This window comes from Anser cygnoides, chromosome 6, assembly GCF_040182565.1.
Source record: "Anser cygnoides isolate HZ-2024a breed goose chromosome 6, Taihu_goose_T2T_genome, whole genome shotgun sequence".
NCBI lineage: Eukaryota > Metazoa > Chordata > Aves > Anseriformes > Anatidae > Anser > Anser cygnoides.
In genome coordinates this window covers 11,253,882-11,276,772 of record NC_089878.1, presented here as the reverse complement: position 1 = coordinate 11,276,772, position 22,891 = coordinate 11,253,882, and the positions used below count along the sequence as shown (strand labels likewise).

Below are 22,891 nucleotides of genomic sequence, written 5' to 3'. Positions count from 1 at the left end.
TTCTGCTTGGGTAAATCACAGGAACTGTTCAGTGCCTCAGTTTGCTCAACCTTAAAATGTGGTTATCAGCATTTCCTTCATCTCTGTGCTGTCTCCTGAGGTCCTCAAGCATGAAAGGGCACTGGTAAGATATTAGAAGAGGATCGAACTTATTTTCTGACTTTCAGCCATTTTTATGGAGTGGATAAGAGAGTTCCTTGTATTAGTGCTGGAACCTTTCTTGGTGTTTGTGTTGGAATAACAGTGGGGAAAACAAGCTTGTTTTGGAAACAGTTTTTTTACAGGAATTTTAATGACTTTATCAAAACTTTCCATTTTTTTTCATACCAATTCATGAATTCCTATCAACTGTGACTCAATATGATCGATTAGCATTACATCTCCATCTTTTCCTTCAGCCTACTCCTTTCTTGTGGCCTGTTTTCATTTCCTTGCTAATTCAAGCACATCTAATGTGCCTGGTTAGCTTGGGGAATTTTTTTTTTATGGTACAGATAGGTCAGGGAGATGTGCCTGTGATTGGATTTCACAGTTGGCATCCATAAATACAGGTGGAGGAATAGGACAAGGGGTCAGGGAGATGGGACCTGTGAGAAATGCTGTGGGTAAAAGTAGATGGTGGGAAGTTTGGGAAGGTGAAATATATAAGAATAACTTTGGCAACAGTGGAAGAAAAACTCTTGCAAGTGGATCTGCATGGAGTGAGTGCAGTCCCTTGGGTTCTGCATTACTTTCTGCTGTCGTGTTGGTTGCTCAGAGAAATGTGAGCACCCTCTCCCCGCCTGTGGCCACCAGCCCTTGCCTTCAGTCACAGGGCTTTGGCTCTACGCGCCGTCACATTCTTCCTTTGGCGAGCTCAGGAGTGCCGGTGATAAGCAGGTGTCCTTCGCTGGCATGCTGAAAGAAAAAACATCTTGCTTCACAAACGCTTTCTCTGAAGACTGCTTTGATTGTTGTGTTTAGGGGGGTTAGTCCGTTCAATCTTGCTGTGAATTACAGAAACCAGACCTCTTGTTTTCACATGGACTATATCCACTAGCAACCAGCTGGTGCTAGTATTTGATGTCGGCTGGGAACTTGGTCAGGAAGCTTTGATTTAAAAAAAATAAATATATATATATATCTCCATTTATGAAAAACCTAAGTTTTTACGCTTCCAAGTCTCTTCATAGCAAATTCACGTTCTGCATCTATGGTGGCGACAGGAAGGTCTGCAGCCTGAGCTCTGACCCAGCAGGAAGGGATTGAATTGTTGGTCTGACTTCTAGGTTTTGTTAAAGGCTGGTGCCATAAAGCAGCACAGAAAGCCTCTCGTGGCTGGAGGAGGATCCTCCGGAGCCAGGCAGAGGCCTGGTGGAGGAAAGACCAGCAGCAAGGTGAGGACAGGAATCCAGCCCGACTGAGGCACAGTATAAGATTTCACTTCTGGGGGTTGGTTCTTTTACTAAAGCAAACAAAAACTTGGTTTTGACTTTGCTCATTTGTTTTTCTTTTTCTGGAAATGTATTGCTTTACCAAGTGGTGCAGGAAGCTTCCAAACACTTGACTCACAACAAGACACTCCCAAGCAGTTTCGTTTCTTTTAAAAGCATTTCTGTGTATGGGTTCCAGTCAGTTGAGCGTTGACCAGTGGACCCTCTTATAGATTTAGTGTTTCAATGGCATTAGACAGCTTTTTGAGGTTTAAGCACAGGTATGTTTGCTGGATCAGGACCAGGGTACTTGGCACTTTGTAGGATTGTGCCCCAAATGGGGTATGAGAGAATGATCTTAGGTGCAATATGTTAATAGCAAGTGTCAAAATCTGCCCATTCTTTTTCCTAGCACTTAGTGCTGTATTAAAGTGGCTGCATCATTTGGTAGAAGTGAGGAACGCAATTCCTCTCTACTTGCAAAAGCAGAATTTTTTTTTGGCTCTGCGTCTCCTTACCAGTATGCAAGGGCTGCTTCTATTCTGAACTGATATTAACTGCAACTGGTAAAAAAAAAAAAAAATAAAAAAAAATCAACCAAGCAAGGAGAAAAACAAAACAAACAAAAAACCTTAAGGGCTTACCCTGTTGCAGGGAGGGGAGCAAGAATTTGTCCTGGAAGATGAAGCACATCCCTTCCTAAACAAATCATGTTAAATCCCACACCTCCCCATCTTCTCTGCCAGGTAAAACCCACCCTGAAATGATAGGCATTAGCACAAGCTAAGCTAATTCACTAACGTATCTCCAGTGTACCATATAATTCATTTCATCAAATAAAATCAGTGTAATAAGGCTCTGGAAGTTAAGACAGATCTACAACTTAATTGTACTTCATCCAAGAATCAATTTCTCATTTTCCTTCTTGTTTTCTGTCAATTTTAGCTGGTTGGTGAGGCCAGAAAGGATGGAGGTTTTACAAGTGTTGACATGCTCTGTATCACTGACATTTCATATCCTGAGTGAAAATGAAAGGAAGATTTTTCAGATATTTTTTTGGATTAACCACAGCAGGGAAATGTCTGGGTCAAAATAGTTGTCTAGCAATGAAAAGCTTTACCCCTGCATAAAGCTAAATACGGTTTTTGTCTGTAAATTTTGTTTTCAGCTGTTTTTGTGCTTTCCCCTGAACCTGGAATCAGGAGAGAAATGTATGTATAAGATTTCTTTTCACAGTGTCTCCATTTCAGAGCTGGAAGCAAAAATTAAGATAGATTGCAAATTTTTCAGCTTCATTTTGCAAAATGAAGATGTTTTATCCAAATTGTTTCCTAATAAAATCCAGTGCAGTTTTGGGGCTTTTCTGGAAGGGGGCTACGTCCCTATTCTGCCAAAGAGGAAGGTACAGAAAGGTCTTCATTTTCATGATACTTCTGGGCTGCGTGAAGCCAGAACTTGACACTGACCAAGAAAAATCCTTGTGGGTTGCAGGGAGGTCCTGGCTCTCAACACAAGAGCAATTTCCCAATTTTAGTGGTCAGCTTACTGTGTCCCAGTGACCTGGGGAGCCCAGGAGGTGCCAACTGTTTGAAGCCTATGGTTTGCTAGAGCCAGCATCAATCTCTGCACCGAACAGACCGCACCATCGGACACAGCGGTTTTACGTTTCTCTCCATGCAGAGTGATTTATTAGGTTTTGATACTGGCACTCTACTTTGTATTTGCCTTTCTTTTGCTGCTGCCTGAAGCCTGAGAGAAAAGAAGCTGTAAAAGTTACTGAAACAAAACTCATCTAACTCTCGTCTGCGTGGTGGTCCCAGGATTTCTGGCCATGCAGGGAGATTCCTGGTCTCAGCTACTGAGGGATGAGCTGGGAGGAGGAGAAAATTGGCAAGGGGTACTCGTCCCGTCCATCAGTGGGAGCTGCTAGCATGCAGCTTGGCAGAGGTGAGCTCTAAGGATGGATTTGAAAATGGAGAAAGCAGCAGGGTGAGCATGGTAACACTTGCTGTCTGGGGAAAGGAGAGGAAAAGGTGGGCGTCTTCAAGGAATGGAGACAAGTTAAGCATGAGAAACTGGGCAAAGCCAGAGAAATGGAAGTAATAAACTTCAGCTGGCTTTGAAGGGGCAGTACACATTTAATTTTTTTTTTTCCCCTGGCTGCTGCTCTGTTTTATATTCAGAATAAATGCCATGTCAATGAGCAAAAACGAGAAATTAGGCCACGTTTTCTGGGATGCTTGGGTAACTGGAGGAATGATGGATACTCTAGGTGAATGACCACTGCACATGCAAAAATAGCCTCTGAAATATGTTCTGTGGGAGTACAGCCCATCCAAAATACCATGTAGGGTTTTTTTTTTTTTTTTTTTTTTTGCTGTAGATGGAACTGTTTTCCCTCTGGGAGCTTTTTTAGGAACAGCTTGGATCTATCCAATGAATATGTCAGCTGCAGCTTTTGAAAGCTTTACGAGGCTGATTCTTTTGGAAAACCTTGATTCTACTTTGTCTGTCAATTTGTTGGTGCTTTTCATGGCTAGAGTGAATAAAGGATATGTTTTAGCCAAGCAATAAGCCTTGGGGTCTTCAGAGGACTACTTTAAAGGGAGTGGTGAAGTGAGAACTGGCGTCTCCTATCCCTAATCTTGTCAGCCTTTTGATTTCCAAATTAGCTGAGTAATATATGGATACTTCATCTAGGCTGCCTGGGTGCTATTTTATGTCTAGTTAGGCCGAACATGCCAGATGGAGCAACCTGGCTTCAGCAGGTTTTATTAAAGCACTTGTGCCATTGCAGCCTTTTTATTTTGGGATTGTTCATATTTGTTGTGAAAGGAGCTAAGCTGAGAGACTGCACAGATCGGGGAGGTTCAGAAATGGAAGGAGAAGGAAAAATGAGCCTTAAATTTCCCTCGTCCACCATCCACCTTATTCTGGAGCACGTGCTGCAGAGCTCCAGGCTTCACCAGAGATACTGGTCCTCCTTCACTTTGCTTACACAGCTGGTTTTCAAGTGCTCTTGAAAAACATACATTCAATACAAATATTATCCCTGTACATCCTCCCTGTGTTATTTCTTGTGTGCAGGATCAGCAGTTTGCAGAGCGTACCTCAAATCCCAAAAGACAATAGAGCTACCCACAGTCCATGAGAAACATCGCCTTAAAAAATCCTTCACCCGGCCAGCTCGGAGGAAATGCAACTGGTGACTGTGAAAGGTATAGCAGCCCTGGGATGGGTAGTGTTCAGCCAGGTTGTAAAAAGGCGATGGATTCTGAGAGAGGTTTCAGTCCGTGGGGAGAAATTGGGAGGTGTGAGATTGCTGGCTTTGTGCAGGTTATTATGCTTCCATTGCTGATTTCTAAATGGAGTCCTGTTGCTGAGAGAGACCAGGTTTGTCTTTGCTAAAAACATAGGGGTGGATTTTTTTTTTCTGTACCGAGGTATGTAGCTTTAGATGGCCATCTCTGTGGCTTGTCATCTCTGAGATTTTTCCACTGATATTCACCTTGAGAAGCTACAAAGAGGTAAAAACTACAGTGGCTTGCCGTGTTTTTACTAGTGTCTTGCTTTGATATAAATCCTCAGGGTAAAAAACACCTCCTTTTGCAGCGAAACCAAAGGCTAAAGTATCTTTCATGAAGCAGGCTTAGTTCCTCTGGAGGACTGACATCCCCATTTTTAAGGCCTAATTGCATGAAGTCTCCTGTGATAATTCCTTAGACAGCACGGAAAAGCAGCTGGAGCCAGCCTCCAGCATCGAGTGGCTCGAGCCCAGCAGGTCAGAGGGTGGCTCGATAGGGCAACAAAGAGATCCAGAGAACTGAGCCATCCTGTCACATGTGGTCAAAGCTTTTTTTCTTCATCTATTACTAACACAAATTCCTTGCGTTGATCAATATCGAAACAGTTCACTTAAAGGCACGTTTTCTCCTCAACTTGCCTCTATTTTTATGACGTTCTCATGATGAAGGAATGCTCTGTAGTATCAAGTTATCACCACTTTAGAGCAGAGGCAGTGCTCGTAGCAGGCGTTGGGCTGACACCCGGCTGATGTTGTCAGCTCGGCCACGCAGGGCTATTGCAAATCCATCAGCAGCACGGGCCACGCTGCTGGTGTGCCTTTGGGACTGAAATCCAGGCTTCCCCAGCACTCCCTGACGCTAGCCAGATCCAAAGCAGTAACCTAGAGGTGTAGTGTTACTGGCTGCCCTGGACCCCTGGATCCACCAGCGCTGCACTGCCCACCTCCACGTTATCCTGCACCGAGGAAAATGGGCACCTGGTTATCCCTTCTTTCTTCGCTTTGTCCGTGACACAATGTCACAACCCCCTGGCTCAGCTTGTCGCTGTGTGGGGTATCGGTTTCTGTTTCCCAAAACGAGAGAGCCTTCAAAGGATGGCTGGGCAGAATGAGCTGGGCAGCTGCCAGTAGCTCCGTGTCATTGGGAGCCAAGCGTGTTAAAGCTTTCCTGCTCCTCAGTAGTTCAGAGGGCTTTGTGCCTCTGAGAGCAGGCACCATTTCTCAGGTTCTTGGGGTGTGCCTATATCTTCTAAACTCTTTTTGAAGCTATTTCAGCATTTGATTTGACAGTCTGAAGCCTGCAAAAAGGAAGAATGTAGCTGGTTTGTAGGCATGCAGCCCCCGCATTTAACATGGACATCGTAGCCCACTAAGAGCACTTTTGAAAGCCCTTTGCAGTGTTGATTTATACGTTTTTTTCTGCAGCATCAGCATTGCTTTAAAGGACGAGGGATTTTATAATACAGTTGTAAATTATTCTTGTAACTATCTTAAGTGCCTCATGGGAGTGCCTGATCACTTGAGATGCTTCATAATTTATTTCTTCTTGTGTTTTTCACCAGTGCAATAAAACATGTGTAAATACCCAGGAATGAGGGTCCTTACAGATGGCACTGACATGCACCAGGCGCTTGCATCGTCTGCAGGAAGGAAAAGATGAAGACAGGAATGACGAGTCTAAAGTTTTCCTGAGCCTATGTGACAGGTGTGTGCAACTGAAGCTCCTGAAAAGGCTACATAAACATGGTATTTTTGCTTTCTGAATCTTCTTCCTGGGGTCTCCACTGGAATCCCTCTCTGCTGCGTTATGGCTCATGCTCAGAAGTTAGCTCCTCTTGTGAATTGGTAAAACAAACAGAATGATACAAAACCAGCTAACAAAGACAACAAAAAATCCTTGGCAGGTGAGAGCAATTAGCATCAGTGCTTACATCCCCTGATGTGCTAGATGTGCCCTGGTGAGGCACATACAGGTGTCCTGATGAGGACTTTATGTTCCTGTTGCTATTTCGAGAAGCAGAGGGGCGTTGTGGAGGGGATGGTCTCTGCCAAATCAAACTGCTACTGTTGGGACTCTCAGCCACAAAATTACATTATTATTATTTTTTTGTGTGTGTTTGAGGTTTGGTAAGCAATTCCTTTTCTTAAACAAGGTAATTCTTGGCAGACACAATCAGTTTTATTTTAAAACTATACAACCTTACAGTCAGTGATAAGAGTGTTTTTGTCCAGGTCTAATCTTGGATGTCTGGGACAAACATAACTTGTATTCTCTTCAGCAGAGCCGTATTTTGACTTTCAGTAGTGTTGTTTTATCAGAAAGGTGCTCTTTCTGATAAGCACCTGATATGCTGTTTCATGTTGAACTGCTAATATCAGCTCCTAAAGTGACTGTCCCAGCTATGAGGCTCCAGGTGTAGCTCTTAGAAGGGCTCAATGACCAAGTGTAGGCAAGGGATGAAAAGCCTCAGTTTCTTCAGTGCCTCTTGCTAGTGAGGAAGGCTTATGCAATTCTTAGTCAACCCAGACTGTTTTAGAGAGTAAATAAATGACTTTGTTTTCCATTATTTGAGAGGGTGCTTTCTCTTCAGCATGAAATTTGCCTGAAGAGTGCTCTGTTGACTTTTAAAATGAGAGGTTTCTGAAGGGACTTTACTGTGCAAGTGTCTCAAAGCTCATCAGCTGTGTGATCAGCCCCCCCAGGTTATTATTGATCAGCTTCTGCTTTGAATGAGATCATCAAATTCGTCATTTCTCTCAACTGCCACTTTGCTTTCCCAGTGCTCTTCATTATCTCTTTTATATATTTTTAAACCATAATGACCTTGAAAACACTTGTAGCCACTTTTTCTGGCTGTATTCCCCAGTTCAATTTCTGTGTTAATCTGTGTTGATTTGTTACAGGGATGGAAATGCTGGTTGAAATCTTAGAAGTACATGCCTTCCTTGAGTGAGAAGGCCAAGAGATTGCTGCTCAGTAAGTAAACACAGAGAAACGGTCTTTTCTTCTCTCTAGATGCTGGGATTTCTGGCTAACTGTACCTCCAGGCGCACTTGCTTCATGCCAGCAAATTCTTGTAGTAAGGCACGGCATGGTGGTCCTTTGACAAAACTGATCTTGAGGGGTTAAGATATCATCAGCACACCCCCGTCTGCTTACGTTAGATCAGGCAGAACCAGTAGCGGTTATCTTGCTCATGGCATAAAATAAATACCAGTCACTGAAGAACATTGATCTTTGTAGCCGAGGAATTGTTCGTGGCATGTTGACCTGCCCTGAACCTGTAGTAAATCACAAAGCGTTATTGATCGTTACAGCATGAATGTACTAAGTAGTATCTTTTGCTCTGTGTAAACATACTATGCATGCTGTGTGCCTAACTGTGAGGCCTGTCCCGGTGCCTGCCCTAAATTCATTCTCATTTTGCCTGTGACCTTCTGGTGTGCTCCTCACTTGCTCGAGAAGTTGTTCTGAAGCAACTGGTTGTTGGCTCCAGATGTTTGCCTGTGTGTCCCTGCTAACCACACACCTGCCTGTGCTAACAAGTACTTTGTGCCCGAGTCCTGAAGAATATAACAAAATGCCTGTCTTGAAAACCAGGAAAGCCCCAAGTGCACGCCTAATGTCTCTTTCACAAGACCAATCATCCTTGATGTGTGGGCCTCTTTCCTGAACAATTAGCTGCTCGGTGAAGATCTTGCAGACCTGTTGGAAGTGCCTTTTGACCCCGCTTTCATTCATCTGGCCATTAATAGCTTGCTCAGGGATCCCGAGGATTTAAACCAACCAGCAGAAATTGCAGCTGGCCTGGTCGCTGTCCTGCTGCTCACAGCTCTGTCTCCTGCCTTCGTGTCGTAATTCATAAATAACTCTCTCCCTTCCTTCCCCTGCTTCTGGAGCCAGTTGTGGGTGTGTGCTGATTGCACTGTTGTGGTTGACATCAGAATCCCCACTCTCTTAGTTGCAGCCTAGCTTAAAAAACAAATGTCTCTCTTCTTTGTGTCAAGAACGTGATTAACTCCTCCTGTTTCTGTGCACGCAACATGACAGGCCCGTGCAAGAAAAAAAGGCAATCAACTTGGAGAAGCTGCGTCTGTTCTCCTTTGGCTGGACTGTGTTTCTCAGGCTACAACAGGGATGCCAATGAAGCAATGTCTCTCCTGGGAGAGAGTTGGCTGAATCATGTTAACGGAGCTCCAGCAGAAAGCTTCACCAGCAAAGGGTGGGGAATAGCAGTGATCTGGACCAAATGATGACTTGAACTTGCATTAAGATTAAGTAGTTGTTCCTTCTTTTTTTCTTTTTTTTTTTTTTTTCTGCTGGAAAATTGAAATAATTCCATGACACCCGACATTTTTTCTTCAAAAAAGTCAGTGGTTTTTTTATTTCTATCCAAAGCCTGTCTGTTGGAAAGTTCCCCACCAGCTCTATTGGTGGGCCAGGGTGTTTTCCAGGGTTAGCCTGAAGTTTCCATTAGGCAATGGAAGGCAGTTTTCTTTTTCTTCTTTGCTCTTTTTTTTTTTTTTCTTTTAAAGGCAGACAAGCAAATCAACTGTTGGTGAGAACTTCAGTACCTGATTTGTCCCTATAAAATTTTCTACAACGTGAGAGGGCTTTTCCAAAGCTATCTGCTACTTGCTTTTAAGACTGAATTTTCTGTAATGCCATGACTGGGAGTTAATAAATAGCTTAGGAGTTTATTTCATTTTGGATTCCTAATTGGATCTTAGTTTCTTTCAGATGAGTTGTTAAATTTATCCCACGACCCTGTAAATATAATTTGCCTTTCCATCCCTTAAATAGCCACCATCTCCTTTCAAACATGATTTTGCATTCACCTTCCTGGCGTCCAGTTTCAAGTAAATATTTTAAACTCAGAGGAGCTTGGTTCTCTGCTTTCCACCCTCCTGGCTTTGCTGAGGACAGCAAGGGCTCCGCTGATTTGTGCCGGTAGCCTTGAGATCAGCTCTAAACATATTTCTTGCCTTTCATTTGAAAGCTGTTCTGCTGGAGAACAACTTTTTGGCTATTTAAGAGTGGAAAGGAGCCTCAAAGAATCTGCTTTTTCTCTTTAGCGAGTGCCAGTAATATCACGCTTGGAAAGCAGTTGCTTTTTTTTTCTTTTCTGCCTTGTGAACTCAGTGCAAGGGAAGGGTGCTGGGGTGGACCCTGGGAGCAGAAGATCCTGCCATCCCTGTGGAGCAGGGTGGCCTCTGGCTCTCCAGTAAATTTCATGCCTTCCTTCCCCAGGGCATCACAACCCTCGGCTCACGTTCTGTGGGTGACTTCATACTGACGTGGGGATGAAACAGCACCAAGAAATGAGATTTTACTTGCATTTTTAAAGCTCTTGGCAGAGTCTTTGGTCCAAGCCTGGCTGGTAGCATGTCAGTGTGCACTGGGAAAGCTTGTAATAGAGCTTGTAACTTTTAATTTTTTCCTTTGAGGGAATGCTTGGCTTTCACCACTTCATCAGGTGTTTCTTCGTGTGCTCTGAAATGTGATTATTTGTGAGGTAGTGCTGGATTTTTTCTTTTTCTCTCCCCTATCCTTAGTGACTACCCCTGTTTGCATTTTTTTTTATCCTGGTTCCTCTGGTTCAGACTTATTTACACTGGTGAGGAGAGATGGAGATATAATGGCTGCAGCTTTGATTTGGAGACTGGTGCATTGAAAGAACCATTTAATTTCTTCCATAACAAACTCACAGTATGGAAATCAATAATCCTGCTCCTCTTCCAGTTATTTTTATTGGTGCTAGCTGTCACGCCATGCAGAAAGGGCTCAGATGCTCTGACTGCCTTGCACTTGTGTACCCAAGCAGAGAAGGGGTAGGTAGCGGCTAAAAGACCGTGTAGGTCCCCTGACTTGCTGTAACCTCTGCTGATGGGTGGAAAATTTCCAAAGCCGGTTTTCTTTGTGTTTTTGCCATTCTAGGTGGAACTGAATTTTAAAAAGGGAGGGTTACGTTCATCCTGCAGATGTATGTCTTGGGAAAGACAGGGGTTGAGAAGTGGAGCTGACATGATGATGGATAATTTTCAGAAGGAAAGATGTGTGTGTCCATTAGAAAACACTTGCACTTCCATGTCTGTAAGCCCTAGACCTGCTCCAGCAGAGCTGTCCCCACTACAGTTCAGGTGAGCTTTAATTCTACAGCCACTGGGAGGTGACCAGTGGCTGGGCACTTGCTGTAAAGATACTCCAGGGAGGCTGATCCATGCCTTTCTTCTCTCAGTCCTCATCGGGAGGACAGATCCTTACCAGAAAGCTACTGTTAGATGGCATTGGTTGGCCGTGAATATTCATGTGCAGCTTGTTTTTGGAGCCAAGCATGAGCAGAGCTGTCATACTGCTAATTGCAATTGAAAGTGTTAATTTTCGCACGCTGGTGAAAGAACCCCAGTTTTTGAGATTTCACTTGAGTCAGGGGTGAGGTTCCTGACAGCTTTAAAGTGTGCAGATGTGAAATGCTGAGTTTGAATATTAAGTCCCTCTTAAAATACTTTATTCCATTTGAAAGATTCCGAGACTCTGTGTTACTTTGTCAAACCCACTTTTTTTTTTTTTTTTCCTTTATAGAGGTTGAAACCTTGACTTTCTATTGCAGCTTTGTTTAGATGAATTTATACATTCTTAGATCAAACATTATACAGCCTGACCGGGAATCATGCAATCCCAGTGGGAGATGGGAAGAAGCAGTATAATTTATTCTTTAAACAATGGGATCATCTACATTAAGAGTGCAAGTTAGTTAATAAAATGGGCTTTAGTGAAATAAAAAAAATGCAGCTTTCCCTGGGCTATGTTTAGAAATAGTTGCACTCAGATGGGGGATGTGATGCTCGTGTCTTGGCGCAGAGATCAGCTTCATCTCCTGTGAACATCTACCCTGGTCACTCTCGCCTGCTTTGATGTATCCTGGGTGAATTCACTCCTACCATGTCCGTGCTGCTGGTGTTCCTGGGCACAGCCCTGTGTGCCTCTGCGCTGCAATGAGCTCAGCTGCTCTGCTTCTTCCCTGGCGATGCGTAGAAGAAGGTGTCTGTCTCTTTGTGTGCTCGGGAGAAAGGAGTGGTGGAAATGGACTGGAGAGACTAAAGGGATTTGACCAGATCCTTATTGCAAAATGGGGTGGATAATAAATGCCAGCAGAAAAACTAAACTACGCTGTTCTCCTTACCCTGAGAAGAGCCAGCTGTTCTAGGTTGGAAATGCGTGCAAGCTGCAAGCTCTGAGGACACTTAACAGGCACAAAAGAAGGTGATGTTCAAGGATGTTCAGCACAAGAAAGATGTGGACCTGTTACAGCGAGTCCGGAGGAGGGCCACAAAGATGATTAAGGTACTGGAGCACCTCTCCTATGAAGAAAGGCTGAGAGAGCTGGGGATGTTCAGCCTGGAGAAGAGAAGGCTCTGGGGAGACCTCATTGTGGCCTTAAATGGGTCTTATACAAAGGATGTAGAAGGATTCTTAGGTAGATAATGATAGGACAAGGGGGAATGGCCTTAGACTAAAAGGGAATAGATTTAGATTAAACATTAGGAAGAAATTCTTCACTGTAAGGGTGGTGAGGCCCTGTCCCAGGCTGTCCAGAGAACCTGTGGATGCCCTGTCCCCGGAGGTGTTCAAGGCCAGGTTGTATGGGGCCTTGGCCAACCTGATCTGGTGGGTGGTGTCCCTGCCATGGCAGGGGGTTGGAACGAGATGGGCTTTAAGGGTCCTTCCAACCCAAACCATTCTACTATTTTATGACTGCTGGATCTTGTTATTCATAACTCATTCTGGAGTGTGTAGGCCAGATCCTTTCAGGACAGCTTTACACTCTTGAAGTTTTAACTTTGGTAAAATGATTGCAGTTTGACTGCTAGATGGACAGAGGTTTCTTCTGACCATTTTCTGGACACCAGCAATTCCAGACGTATTTAGAAGCTGAAGAATGTATTGAATGACATCTGCATTATGGATCTAGGCAAAGGGATGGTGAGTCAAACCGCTGCTTCTGAATTATGAGTTCTGGGACGGAGGAGAGTTGTGGGGAATGTGCCACTTCTCTCTGAGGATATACTACTGTGTGGATAGGAAACATCTCGCAGGATCCCTGCAATGCAGACCTGGGAAGTATCACCTGGTTAAAAAGCTTTATCCAACAAATGTAAAAGATAATGTGGATGAGGAAAAATGCTAGCTTCAATGAAGTTAATGGTGCAACTCCCCTTAGCATGAGCTGGGGCAGGATTTCACCTTGGACTTGCAGTGAGTACAATGAGGGTTTCTCCTGGACCATAAACCAAAAGTTACTGCGAGTTATTACGCACACGTGCACACAATAGTGCTCAGAGCCTGTCCGCTGAGATCTTTCCTTGGGGATCCATATAAAATACCTCTCACAAAAGCTGCCCTGTGTGCATACAGAGGAACTCCATCTAGTGACGTAAAAAAAAAAAAAAAAGCCAACAAAACCTTTTCACACACACGTACAGTTGTGTACCTCTTATCTTACTGCCAGTCTGTTGAAGATATCAGCCCAGCTAAACAGCACTCAGCATATGTGAGACTAAAAATGCTGCCTGGGAAGCACTTTCAGTCCCTGTTCTGTATTCTGCCAATGCAAAAAAATGTCCCCTTTGTCATGTTAGTGAATGAATATTCTTGTTCCCCTTTCTCCTTGGATTTATGTTAACCCTGGGTTTCAACTGAGTTTGATCTCCTTACTTTATTGTATTGCAAACAGTAGTCAATAGCTCTTCAGCTTGAGATTGCCTGGATTTATTTTAAGGTCAAGTCAACTCTCCTTGACCCAAGTCTGAACCAAAATACATTCCCAGAAGATTCCCCCACAGGATATCGGATCCAAAGACAGAGTGACATTGTAATGAGTTCAAGGTTTCAGTTCAGTACAACAGAGTCCCTGTTGGTGTGGGGAAGGCAAGCAACCCATCCTTCTTATTTCAGAGCTGGGACCTCTCATGGGGCATTTCGGAGCAGATTTTGTCATCCACTGGTAACTACTCTTCATAGAACAATGTGTTCGATTGCATTCCTGGTGTTTGCTGCCTGAAAGGAGACCACTCCCAGCTCCTTACACGTGTGTTTGTATGGCTCTAACATGCATGTGTGGAATGTGGTGTGCAGGCTTTAAACAACTGATGAATTGATCTACATTCATGCTTTTCTTTTTTGTTAAATATTTTTAAAGAGAAGGAAGAGTGGCACCTCTTGTGGGGACTCCTTAGCACACAGGCAGAACCAAGTGATCATAAAGTAAAAACACCACTTTGAAGAGCTGAGACAAAAAATGGAATGAACTCATGAATTTATCCTGGATGATAAATCTTCCTTCAAAAGAAGGCAGCCTTATGTTTAGCACAAAAGACTGTTTATTTCTTCTGTGGAAAAAAAAAAAAAGAAAGAGTGTAATCGGATAGGATTAACTTTCCAGGGGCCCTGGACAGAAGCTAAAGCGCAGACCACTTCCTTCTTGTGCTCACATTGGATAACTTGAGCTCTGGAGTAGTCTAAGACCTCTCTGGCTTCCTAAGGCTTTGGGCCATGACCAGCTGCCAGTGTGACTTGCACCTAAAGCCAACATTAAAGACCCAAGCAACAAGAGTTTGTACAGAAAAAAAAAATTGCCCAAATGTTTGGCTGGTATGAACTGCTTGTCTCAGCTGGGAACCTGGCCCAGGTATGGATGAAAATACTGCCTTGTTAGTGTTTTTCATCTCAAGCAGGTAGTTAAATACATTTATGGCAAACATAAATAACGTAAAACTGACTTAATGTTGCATTAAGAATCTTTGTGGTCTGTGTGCACTGACTTTGTTGTTTTGACTGTTCATGGTTAATGTTGCATTAGCCCTTTTAATTTAATCTATTCGTTTAATTACCTAGGAACAGCCTTGTGTGCACTTTTGTTGGTGGGAGCAATGATGCTTCATGTTTCACACCTCACTGGGATGGATGGGAAAGTTTTTACTGAGGCAGCTGGGTTGGCAAAAGGAAAAAGTGAGAGTCCAAGCCTAGTTTGCATGCGTGTGCTTTTATTGGTGCAAAATGTCCCATGCATTTCAGGTGATAAGCAAACCCCATCTTCAGACTTCTCTGATGGGCCAAGTTGAGTTGCTTGTGCTTGAGCTGGTTAAAACTCGCATGAGTTGCAATATTCTCAAGAGCTGTTCATCGGGCATTGTTATTTTGAGCGGTAAGCTTTAGCTATCTTCTACCCTTGTTCCTCTGGAATAAGCTACTTTGAATAGCGAGTTATCACAGAGAAAGGATGTGGTCATGAACAGTTACTGTACGGTAACTCGTATGTAAGTTGAAGGTCTTCCCATAGCTGTTATGAGAGCAGCAGCACCACAGAACGATGCTGAACCCCTTTGGGGTGATTGGACTTGTGCTGAAGGTGCTGTGTGAAGTTGCTCTGAGCTGCTCTTCCGAGGAAGCCAGTCTTGGAAATAGAAGCAGGTGGGTTAGAGATCATCGTGAGCGCAGCTTCACTTCTTGGCTAAGGCAAGCAGTTACACCTAGGCACCTGGGCTACCCTAGCCAGGTGAAAGGAACACCATCCCTGGACCTCCGTGGTTCCCAGGGGAGGTCCTCTAGGATGCATCACCAGCCTCTTACAAGAATTGCTGGAGAATTTATTACTGTTAAAGGGCAAAAAATTACAGGGAGGAGATTTGTTGAGAACTTTCCCGTAAGTTTTTGATTAAATGAAGTGCCTAGCACCATTTTGTGGGGTCAGGAGAGAGGCTGGGCGTGCATGGTGGAGTGTAATCATAGCTGTGAAAGGAGGCTGCGAGACCCGTCCCACCTCTGCATCTCCCACTCTCGCAACACTTTGCTGCCAGTGTGCTCTTAGATGGAAAGTCTCCACCACCACTTCTACAGCACAGATGCCCCATTGTTTGGAAGCTGCCAGTCGTGAGGAGGCCTCTTCCATGTGCTGTGGCTGGCTGTGTGCAGGGTGCTCCTCAAATGTCTGCCAGATGTGGTCCCTTGGGGAGGGAGGTGTTGATCAGCTTTTATCTGATTGCAATTTAGGCAGGAGATGGCTATCAGTCTGCTGCAGACACTTCTGGCCATGTGCCATCCTGGGACTCCTGGAGAACAGAGAGAGACAGCATGTAGGGTATCTGGACCAGGCAGCAGCCGAAGAAGGGCTTTGGTGAGCCCACGTTTTGCAGCTGGTTACATCAATTGCCAGTTGTACCCAAATTTCTACCCAAATCTTGAGCATCTGTCTGGACTGGGGGCTTGGCCGTTTCTAGTGCTGAGCCCAGAAGTGATCAGAGCCCCGAAGGAGTCTGCCAGGTAATACCCAACCAAGAAATGTCAAACCTGTAAAGAATGCATCTGTAACGTGTGCCATTGGTCTTTGCAAGCAGGCTAGACAGTGTTCACAATGGGCTGAGTAAAAAATTGCCCTTTGTGTTCGTTTACTTAACATTTCCAAGGAGCTACAGCTAAATCGGGGTGACCTTCATTCTCAGCTCCCATGCACGGGCTTAGCTCCAGTAACTCCAGTCAAGCTATGCTGAGTTTCGGCAGCTGGGACTTGGGCCCTGCTTTTAATGTCCCTTATTCAGTGCTCATGTAGTCGGTTTTCCTTGCCAAGACTATATTTGCTTTCCTTCCTAAAGGACTGCTCTAAATATCATGCTTTAAAACAATGTGTCTTTTCTCCCCACAGAGAACAATATGATATGCCACTGTTGAATTAATATGTCCATGAAAAGTGAATATAATCTCCCCAGTAGATCCCCTTTCCAAAAGATTTATGATTTAATGATTTTTTTATTTCTTACCGGCGTGTAGCGTTTAGTCATTTTACACCTAGCAGGGCTTTTTCCCAAGGAAGCCAGTGAAGGCAGGGGGATTCCATCATCCCAATTCAAATCCTTTCTTCCCTCTCTGCTCCTGGTGTGCCACATGTAACACTTGTTGTTGGCACAAAGTTAAACCCAGAAAACCCAAATTCTGTGAGAATCTACCCTTGACGCATGCATGTCGTAGTGCTGGTCTGAGGCAGAGCTACGTAGAGAGAGAAGTTTTGAATAGTGTTTATATAAAAACCAGTGCCTCTGAAAATCTTCATTGCTAGCTGCTTTACTGCTCCAGGCAGGGTTTCTTGCTCAAAGTCCTGTTTTATCTAACTCACGGTCACGCTCTGTTGCGTATTCAAATAAATTGCACTAATGCCAATGACAGGAGGTTATGAAGCCACAAATAACATCCATAGGTAACACTTCCATTTAGTCAAAGAAGAGTAAGGCAGAAATGAGCTGTGAAGGAGAGAGCCATCTTAGATAATTATTAGCTACGTGGGCAATATTCCTAGTCACACCGCCAATCGATTTCTCTTGAAAGCCCTCTGTGCCTTGAAGATGGTAAATTGATTGCTCTGCTGGCCCTTCCCTTGGCAGATCCCGCAGGGATGCGTGCCCTACCTGTGCTTGGCTTTCAGCAAACTTCCCAGCATCAATGGCTGTGAATCCTGCTGGGATCGACAGAAAGGCTGGACAGGGGCATTAACCTTTCTCATGCTGTGTCTTTGGAGGAGAAAGACAAAGAGCAGCTCAAGTCCTGGGTGGCCCCACTGATTGAGACACATGTGAGGCACTGCATGCTTTATATTGTCTCTCTGAGTCAGCGCTGTTCACCATCACTTGTCAGGAGGTAAACGCTGAAGGCAGCATCCTTTCAGCCTGGAAAACACCAGTCTCAGACTGCAGGCTGTCACAGGCCTTTTGGTGTATGGGCCTTAAAACCTCAGATGCTGGAGCCTTGCAAAATCCCAAGGAGCCCAGCTTGCTTTCTCTAAAATTGTACTCTTAAATTCTCTCCTTATTGTTGCAGTGGAGTAGTTGAAAATACAGCTTTGGAGCTACAGCATAGCTGGAAACCAGCCCACAAGGGTCTGTCTGTGAAAAAATCTCAGGAACCTTCAATCTAACGGGTGAATGCTATGGAGGAGAAAGGGAAGTCCCACGCTGCAATTTCGCCAAGTGCTTGGTTTTGTGGTTTAGGGCCACAGCAAGGGAAGCTGGAGCAGGAGCCTCGTCCTAGGACAACTTGTGGTCATCTCCACAACCCTGCCTGCACGTCTCTTCTCTCGCTCTCCGGTTTTAGGAGGTTGACTTCTTTGTGCCACAGTTCCTGTAGCTATAAAACAAGGCAACACAGCACATTCACAAGTGTGAGCACAGCGTCCACCCAGCACCACCAGCATATGCCTTGTGGTGGCTTTCCCAGCTTCCCGGGCTCTGCTCTGGAGGTTCCTCCAGTTTGGGGCACCCCGGCTCGCTTCATCCTTCAGTGGAGAAGGACCTTGGTGTCCTTGGAGGTGTGTAAGGGTAAAAGTGTCTTTCCCCGTGCTGCTTCAAGTACAACCAGCACCTGCCTGTGCTGCAGCAGTTGGGAGCATGTTCCTCCTTGCTGCATTTCTTCCAGGGGACAGGAGACCTGTGGCTGCTTGCTTTAGGCATGGTTGGCGTTAAATGGCTTGATTGTTTTCTGATGTAGGGGAAGTGAAACCGGGCAGTACCACAGTCATTGCCTTGCCTGCTGGGCACTCGCTGCTTGTTTCCTTTCTGCCTTGCGATTTCAGAGGTGACTCCTGATGTAGTCATCTATTTATTCCTTTTGTCAGCGCAGCGTCTTTTCCTCCACCCATCATCCAGTTCATACAGAGAGGAACGTGACCGGCAGAGGACAGAGAACTAGCTGTCTGAGAGGAGGGAGGAAATGAGCACTGCATTTCCATCCAGCAGCCTACTGGCACCGACTCCCAGGACTGCAGGAAGCTCTTTTACCTTTGTGCACTTCATGGATCACAGCCTGATTTCCTGCAGGCGCCTGTGTGTTCGGGCTCTCCCTGGCTTTGTCATCTCAACGTGGGTGTTTGCACTCCTGGCTGGCGGTAGCGGTGCTGGCCAGCACATTGTTCCCCGCCTGTGCGTGATGCTGCTGCCTTTGGACACCCTCTTGCGCACACGCTCGGCGATGCTGCTCCCGCCTTGCTGATCCTCTCGTGCGCAATGGAGAAATGTTTCCCTTTGTCCCTTTTTGGTGTTTGATGTGCTATTGAAATGCTACCCCTCCCAACACACACATGCACTTTGCCTTATTGGTTCCCCCCCAGTCTTTCTAGCATTTGAAGCTGCCAACTTGCATTTTCTTTTTAATTTATCTATTGACTTAAGTAGGCAGGGCTGGGTGTTAGCTTCCATCTGACTCCCAGTTGGAAAAGGAAGCCTTAAGAGAAAGTGGGGAGACTTTCAGCCCTCATTCCCAATGGCAGCAGGGAGAGGCTGCAGGGACTGTGGGAAATTCCTGATTTTCTGTTCCTTTCCCCCTCCCCCTTTACTGCAAGCACTAAAAATTTGTGTTTTTGGAAAAAAAAAAAAAAAAAGATGCTGCTATAGTACAGGCATATTGGACAGGCAGTTAAACACAGTAGTAATCTGGCTTTCAGCACCATGTTGTGCCAAATACCCTGAGTCAAGTTATTCAGCTGCATTTTCCTTGACTTCTCCCTAACAGAGCTAACACTGTCTTTGCTGTCCGCCCCTCCTGCCATACCTATCTCCGCGGGTCAGAGCCCACCCTGACATGTGTTTATCTCCGGCACAGTGTCTGAGCACAGTGGAGCCTTGACTTCACACCATGCCCCGTGCCGTGCTGCCCGTGGACCCCAGGTAGCAGAGGGTCATGGTGGGAGAACCCCAAGAAATGTGCATCGAGATGAATCCAGCATCCTGTGAAGGTGACCGGTCCCTCCCTGGCATGTCGCCATGGACTCCTCTGTGAAGAGCTTGCCACTTTCCTCAGCATCTGGAAACAACTTGTTTTTAATGAGTGACGGGCTGCAATGAGTGTGTAGGGTTGCAGCGTGGTAGCACGGGTCACTTTTCAACCCCAAAAGCACAGCCCTGGAGCTGGAGGCTGGGGCTGCTCTCTTTGTCAAGCAGTCATCTGATGTTCAGGACTCAGTAGCCTTTATGGTTTGTTCACATCAGTCTGGGCTGATGAACCACTGGTGCCAAACTACAGATCGATTGCTGCACGTGTTTATTGGCAGAGTGCTGCCGTGTACCCATGGTGTAAATCCACATCCCAGGAGGGAGGCAACTTTGGGCTCGTAAGAACTCATCTTGCCTGCCCAGCTGTGTCTGTACAAGGAGTTTCTGGTTGCTGGACTGTCTCGGAGATCACATCTTCTGGGGCCCCTCATTGGAGTGGCTCTAATAGCAGTCCTAATAGCAGCAGATATGAACTAATCTCACCAAGCAGGTGGCATCAACCCTGTGCTGATCTTATCCGGGGTGTCCAGCTTCTCTGCAGCTCTGTTTGCTGTGTTACAGGGGGATGGTTTCACATTGTGTGGTTTTTTGAGACCGTGTTGTTTTCCTTACTGCTCAAGCATTTCATCCCCGAACGCTGAGTAAAATCTGGCTTTCATAACGGAAAGGGAATGGGCTCGTCCCTCCTGCGTGTGGAACGTGTTCTCTGTAAAAAGATAGCTGGAGGGAGGAACCTGGAAAGTGGAGCGAGGGCAGCGAGGGCTCTGCTCTCAACAAATGCAAGAGAGGAGGTTGCCTGCAACTCTTGGACACCAAGCAGCCAAGCAGCTTTGGGGTTGCAGAAGCTGGATGGTATTTTTGGAGAGGCTGTAGTACTTGATGTTATTTTCTGGCACACCAAGTAAGGAAAAACCACTCTGCTTTTTCGTCCAAGTGACTCTGGACTTCTGCTAGAATACTTTTTTTTTTTTTTTTTTTTTTTTGCTTAGGATTTTCGGAGCCCGATTTAGCCAAGTGCTTCAGTACATGCTTATTTTTAACCATAAGCCTGTCGTTGTCTGAACTCACCATACTTCAATTCCGCCAACATTCACAGACTTCAGCGAGCACTCAGCATTTAAGCAGATGCCAAAATGCTTTGCTCATTGACAGCTGTGAAGTTTGGAGGACATAACCATCCTCATCCGGGGAGAGTGACGGTCAGGGAGGGAAACAAGGTACATCTCATCTCACCTGCTCCATCAGCAGGACAGTGAGAGGCTCATCCCTCTGTTCTTCTCCTTCCCTGACACCTAAAATTGCAGTATGGGAAGCATGGGGCTGAGCTTGTGCAGCCCGGGCTCCACTCCCAGCTCAGCCTGCCTAAAGCTGGGGCAGGAACCAGAGCTGCCAGCTGGTCTGAGGGCTGGGCAAGCTTCAGTGTGTCCTTGGAGCTGCAGGAGGTGTAATGCCCGCAGCTTAATCTTCTGTTTGCTGGCAGAAAACCTGAAGCTAATTGTGCCTTCAGTTGCAGGGGTGCAAATCTGATGCATCCATTGACTCTGCTGCTTGATGAGGGCAAGATAAGGCATCATTGGCTGCGAAATGAAGCGCAGTTATAAAAGCAATCTGCTTTTAAAACCTAAGACTGCTCTGCTGGCAAGTAGGAGTCCTTTTAGGACTCTTTTTAAGTGGATCCTTTCTGCCACAGAATAAAATGCCTTATTTTGCTGCATCCCAGACTCTCTTGAAGTTTGAAAACTTCAACTAGGTGCTTTCTTTCATGGAAAAATACATGGTCTGTTTTTAAGCACAGATTTTCCAACAGGTTTTAAGGCAAGCTTTTAATTGCCTGTGGAAATAAGATTAAGCATCACCAGGGAAACAAAATACGTACTTTTTGGTGGTGTCGAAGCTCTCAGGTTGCTGAAATGCCCTGTAACTTCCAAACAGTGCCAGTTAAAACGTGTTAGCTCATGAGTTTCTCAGTAATGGCTGGGTGTCTTGGGCTCAAAGCCATACGTGTGCTGTGTGTGTGTCTGCGCTCCAGCAGCGGGGTTTGGGCAGCAGGATGCCAAGCCCCTGCCCTGCATTATCTGGTGTTTTTGGAGCAGCCTGGTGGTACAGGAGTGCGTCAGACCCTCTGGAGCTGTCAGCGCTGTTTTCAGGCTTCAGCAGTTGTGCAATTCGTGGTGTTGCTCCAGGGACAGGCTGTTTTGTTGGCAGGTAGATTGCTGTCTAATCTCACATCTTCCCCAGGAAAGACAGACAGACTGACCCCGCTGGAGATGAACACAGACCTACCCCTTCCTCTTCCCCGCATGGCAGGGCTTTCCTTTGCAGAGGAGGAATGTGACGGAAAGAATTTTCAGTTTTAGTTAGCAAGCTTCTTGCATCCCATGAGCTTTCCTCAGCATTACTTTTTCTTGCCTGTGGTGAGGGAGTGAGAATCTGCTGCCGCTCTTTGCCTAGTTCGGTTAAGCCTAGTCTTTAGTTTTTAGTCTAGTCTTTAGTTTGCCTTGTCTTTAGTTCATCTAGCATTTAGTTTGCCTGGTCTTTTGTGTTACAGTGGCAGGGAGAAAAAAAAAAAAAAACACAAAAAACCAAAAACTGGGTAACTAAACCCACTCTTCCCCTCCTGCCGACTGCCCCCCTTCCCTGTCTCTGGTCACTTGGTGACTGAGGCTTTCTCTGCTTCTAACACCAAACCAGTCTGTCAGTTTTAGTGGTGATACGGACCAGCCTGTCAGTTTTAGTGGTGATACGGACAGAATCGTGCCCAAGAGTTACAATCTCTTCTGTATTTCAGGAAGGGGGGGTGGTGTTGTGGGCTCAGGTGTAGCTGCCCCGCGAGGCTCTGGATGCGCCTCGCACCCCCTCATGGGGCCGCGCTCCCCGACTCATTTAACAATTTATCTTCCACGTACGGTCCCCTGCGACCCCCCCTCAAGCCTCACAGCCCACCCGGCTGCCCCAGGGCCGGGGGCGGGCGGCGGGGCCGGGCCGGGCCGCCCTCTGGAGGCGGTTCCCCACCGCCGCCATAAGGCCCGGGCGGCGGCGGGCGGCGCTCACTCGCTGCCAGCGCCGGGTTGCTGAGGTAATGGCGGGCGGGCGGTGGGCTGCCCCTGCCTCCCCGCGGCCCTTCGGGGCGGCGGGGCTCGGCCGAGGAGGGGCGAGCCGGGGCACGGGGGGCTCTGGGTGAGGCAAGGGGTGCTGCTTCGCCCAGAAACGGGCGAGGGGTTGGTTGGAAGCCGTAAGCGAGCTGGGATGCTGGGCGCCCCGGGATGCTGGTGTCCCTCTGGGCTGCTGACAGGTCCTGGGCTGGGGGTGAGGGGTTAGAGCCACGGGATGCTTTGTGGCTTTGTTCGCAAGTTTTTAGGGTGTC

General features: G+C 46.0%; 1 protein-coding gene across 2 annotated transcripts in view; it reads left to right on the top strand.

Moving 5' to 3' along the window:
* The window catches only part of ACKR3 (atypical chemokine receptor 3), a 34,684-nt gene that overhangs the window by 6,045 nt on the left and 5,748 nt on the right, over positions 1-22,891 (top strand). Inside the window, exon 1 of one of the 2 annotated variants that reach the window (XM_048058328.2) lies at positions 22,457-22,603. The exons of the other annotated variant lie outside the window; for it this stretch is intronic. The gene's annotated coding sequence lies outside the window, so the exon portion shown is untranslated. Of the gene's footprint in view, positions 1-22,456; positions 22,604-22,891 lie in introns of those variants that run through there. 2 annotated transcript variants of the gene reach the window in all.